This window comes from Oncorhynchus mykiss, chromosome 18, assembly GCF_057628025.1.
Source record: "Oncorhynchus mykiss isolate SJ-2025 chromosome 18, ASM5762802v1, whole genome shotgun sequence".
NCBI classification, from domain to species: domain Eukaryota; kingdom Metazoa; phylum Chordata; class Actinopteri; order Salmoniformes; family Salmonidae; genus Oncorhynchus; species Oncorhynchus mykiss.
The window spans coordinates 25,337,501-25,342,500 of NC_143039.1; the positions used below are offsets into that span (position 1 = coordinate 25,337,501).

Genomic DNA, 5,000 nt, shown 5'->3' on the forward strand with positions numbered 1-5,000 from the left:
TAGCACTACATTTACATTACAATTTAGTCATTCAGCAGACATTCCCATTCAGAGAGACCCACAGCTAGTGCATTCCTCTTAAGATAGCCAAGTGAGACAACCACATATAACAGTCGTAACCCAACCATGCATCATATACATAATAAAATGCAAAATACAATACAAAATGCATTAAATGGTCTATGTGTCTCTTCACAGTCCCCATTTTGCCGTAAGGTATGAGGTTGACTGTGGTTCCAACAGTGGCCTCTAGATGGCAGAGTGAACCAATAGTTCCACTTTCTCCGTCACCTGACATCATCACAACACTGTCTCTGAGTAAAACTCGAGCCAGTTTCTCAAGTTTTAAGTGATGACCTTAAAGGGGCAATCTGCAGTTGCTACATACATTTTGGACATAAATGAATGATATGTATCTATTGATTGCCCCCCTAATGCCTCATGAGCTTAGTTCAACTGTCGTACCCCATCAAAACACTATTTATTTAACCCTTATTTTACCAGGTAAGTTGACTGAGAACACATTCTCATTTACAGCAGCGAGTTAGTTACAGGGGAGAGGACGGGGGATGAATGAGCCAATTGTAAACTGTGGATGATTAGGTGGCCGTGATGGTATGAAGGCCTGATTGGGAATTTAGACAGGGGGTAGGTTTATGACAGTCATAAATACCTCTTCCCCCCTTTTAACTCTCTCTACCCTGCTGATGTTACATTTGCAAACACCTTGGTTAACATAGAGATAATGGGAACATCAGAAGGTGGGGGGAAATTAACTATATTCTGGTAATCCAAACAATTGAACATATGCGGTGGTACTTAATGAATATGATGTCAGTTAGGTTGTCATCTGAGACATTCTCATCAATGATAAGATGACATAAACTCTACAGTGGAAAGTCTACACATCAGAGTTATCGGATTCACATGGAATTGTTGTTCAATTTAAATGTTTGAATATGAAATTATTCATGATGGGATGAAATGTGATTTTAGCTTCTAAAATGTGAGATTTGGGTTTTCATAAGGTGCTTATGCTCAATCAGTGACCCGCCCCTGTGAAGGGACATGGGCTATAAACTTCTCAAACACGCCCTCCTCTCCCTTCCTATATAAAGCCTTGACGACAATATAACCTCCTGTTGCGAGGATGTGAGGATGACGGTCCTATGTCAGAATGGTTCAGATTATAACTACAGAATGAAGCCAACATCAGCGTGAGCTTTGGTTGCGAATGGTATGAACTTTGAACTCTTATTCACTACAGAAGTGATACCTCCTAGCCGTTGAGTTAGCAACAGCCGCTGCAAACGAGGGTTAGGAAGGAACAGACAGAGTATCCCGTCTATCACACAACGACGTTACTACAACGTATCCAATTGACCACCAGAGACATTCTTCAAAGGACAAAGGACTCGGTTTGGCATCGCAGTCTTCCATCTACCACCAACTGTAAGGGATCTCGTCCTCCTCTTCTGAGGAGGAGAAGCGAGAAGAATCGGAGGACCAAAACACAGCGTGGTAAGTGTCCATAAGGTTTATTTTAAAACATAAACTAAACACTATGAAATACAAAACAATAAACGTGAAAAGAACGAAACAGTCCCGTGTGACACGTAAGACAAACTGACACGGAAGACAAACACCCACAACCCAAAAGTGAAACCCAGGTTACCTAAGTATGATTCTCAATCATGGACAACAATTGACAGCTGCCTCTGATTGAGAACCATACTAGGCCGAACTCAAAAACCAACATAGAAAAACAAACTTAGACTGCCCACCCAACTCACGCCCTGACCATACTAAAGCAAAGATAAAATAACAGAACTATGGTCAGAACGTGACAGTACCCCCCCAAAGGTGCGGACTCCGGCCGCAAAACCTAAACCTATAGGGGAGGGTCTGGGTGGGTGTCTGTCCGCAGTCCACGGGTCCCGAATGGACGGGATATTCCGGCAGCGCCGGATGGACGGGAGATTCCGGCAGCGCCGGACAGGCGGGAGACTCCGGCAACTCCGGAGTGAAGGGCGATTCTGGCATCGCTGGCGTGACAGGCAGCTCTGGCAGCTCCTGGCTGACTGACGGCTCTGGCAGCTCCTGGCTGACTGACGGCTCTGGCAGCTCCTGGCTGACTGACGGCTCTGGCAGCTCCTGGCTGACTGACGGCTCTGGCAGCTCCTGGCTGACTGGCAGCTCAGGACAGACTGGCGGCTCTGGCAGCTCAGGACAGACTGGCGGCTCTGGCAGCTCAGGACAGACTGGTGGCTCTGGCAGCTCAGGACAGACTGGCAGCTCTGGCAGCTCAGGACAGACGGGAGACTCTGGCAGCTCAGGACAGACGGGAGACTCTGGCAGCTCAGGACAGACGGGAGACTCTGGCAGCTCAGGACAGACGGGAGACTCTGGCAGCTCAGGACAGACGGGAGACTCTGGCAGCTCAGGACAGACGGGAGACTCTGACAGCACTGGACAGGCGGGAGCACCTGTAGGGAGAAGACGTAGAGACAGGCTGGTGCGGGGGGCTGCCACCGGAGGGCTGGTACGTGGAGGTGGCACCGGATAGACCGGACCGTGAAGGCGCACAGGAGGTCTCGAGCACCGAGCCTGGCCAACCTTACCTTGTTGAATGCTCCCCGTAGCCAGGCCAGTGCGGCGAGGTGGAATAGCACGCACTGGGCTGTGCTGGTGAACCAGGGACACCATGCGTAAGGCTGGTGCCATGTACACCGGACCGAGGAGACGCACTGGAGACCAGATGCGCTGAGCCGGCTTCATGGCACCTGGCTCGATGCCCACTCTAGCCCGGCCGATACGGGGAGCTGGGATGTAGCGCATCGGGCTAAGAACGCATACTGGGGACACCGTGCACTCCACCGCATAACACGGTGCCTGACCAGTATGACGCTCTCTCTCTCTCCACGGTAAGCACGGGAGTTGGCGCAGGTCTCCTACCTGACTTCGCCACACTCCCCGTGTGCCCCCTCCCAATAAATTTTTGGGGCTGCCTCTCGGGCTTCCAGCCGTGCCACCGTGCTGCCTCCTCATACCACTGCCTCTCGGCTTTCCCTGCCTCTAGCTCAGCCTTGGGGCGGTGATATTCTCCAGCCTGTGCCCATGGTCCCTTGCAGTCCAGAATCTCCTCCCAAGTCCAGGAGTCCTGCGATCGCTGCTGCTGCCCGTTACCACGCTGCTTGGTCCGGTTGTGGTGGGTGTTTCTGTAAGGGATCTCGTCCTCCTCTTCTGAGGAGGAGAAGTGAGAAGGATCGGAGGACCAAAACGCAGCGTGGTAAGTGTCCATAATGTTTATTTTAAAACATAAACTGAACACTACGAAATACAAAACAGTAAACGTGAAATGAACGAAACAGTCCCGTGTGGCGACAAACACTGACACGGAAGACAAACACCCACAACCCAAAAGTGAAACCCAGGCTACCTAAGTATGATTCTCAATCAGGGACAACAATTGACAGCTGCCCCTGATTGAGAACCATACTAGGCCAAACTCAAAAACCAACATAGAAAAACCAACATAGACTGCCCACCCAACTCACGCCCTGACCATACTAAAACAAAGGTAAAATAACAGAACTATGGTCAGAACGTGACACCAACCTACTGAAGCGCAGCTCAGAGTAAATATTTATTGCATTTTCCTTTTCCAAATGGGCGGTAATGTAGAATGCATAAGATATTGTATTTACGATAGCACAGCTTTGCTCTTTGTTCCTCAGTCTTCCCGCTCTTTCACTCAAACCCAGCCCCCTTTCTTTTGTGTAACCAGCTGTCATATCTGTTCCGCCCGCCAGGGACGTTTTCCTTTATGACGTAATTTGTAATTAATAAGTTATGATTAATTATGTGTATGTGTAAATCTGTGTGATTAGTTAGATATTTAGTAAATAAATAATTAAACCCAATTTTGTATTGCTGATTCAACTTGTTAGCCAGGGTTCGTGAAGATAACCAAGAATTTACAACTTTCAGATGAGACTGAATTAAGGTGACGATTAATATTGACTGCTATTGTAAAATATTACTAGGTCTTTAAGAGTTTATTCGGAAGATAACAGCTCTATAAATATTATTTTGTGGTGCACCGACTCTCTAGTTAATTACATTTACATGATTAGCTCAATCAGGTAATATTAATTACGGAGAAATTATTTTATAGAATAGCATGTCATATCACTTAATCCGGCATAGCCAAAGACACGACACCGGGGTTAACACCCCTACTCTTATGATAAGTACCATGGGATCTATAATGACTACAGTGAGTCAGGACACCCCTTCCGAAAGACAGCACCCTACACAGGGCAATGTCCCTAATCACTGCCCTGGGGCATTGGGATATTATTTTTAGACCAGAGGAAAGAGTGTCTTCTACTGGTCGTCCAACACCTCTTCCAGCAACATCTGGTCTCCCATCGAGGGACAGACCCTGGTTACCTTCAGAAGCCAGCCAGCAGTGAGATGCTGGGTGGTATGCTGTAGGGTGGTATGCTGTAGGGTGGTATGCTGCTGGCTGTAAAATACCAGCTTGTTTACTCCAATGTGTGTAAACATAGTAAATGTAAACAAACACTATAAAGCCTCAAAAATGTTGATATCATGGATGGTCAGTCCTAGCATTCATAGCGCTGTCTATGAATTAGACAGTGGTTAGATTTCTCCAGCCCCTTCCCTCAGCTTTTTACTGAAACAGGGGAGAGCGCTTCGTTTTAGTTTCAACTGCAGATGTCCCCTTTAAAGAAGGTAGGAAGTATTCAAACAGGGCCATGTCCTTCTCTCTCTGCCATCCCCATGATCTACAGGGACACAAGTCTTCTGACCAGAACGAATAGCACACATACACACACACACACACTCATTCATGCATGCCGCACGCACACACAGTTTCTATGGGAAACTACAAGTACACTTATCAGGCAAAACACTGCCATCGTTTCTCTGTCTATTTCCCCTAGAAGTACCTGGAACGACACAATGTGAGC

The 5,000-nt window shown here is 47.6% G+C and overlaps 1 protein-coding gene across 1 annotated transcript in view; it reads right to left on the reverse strand.

Moving 5' to 3' along the window:
- Positions 1 to 5,000, reverse strand: part of LOC110510546 (glutamate receptor ionotropic, NMDA 3B) — an 85,817-nt gene that overhangs the window by 6,555 nt on the left and 74,262 nt on the right. The gene's annotated exons all lie outside the window — the stretch shown is intronic.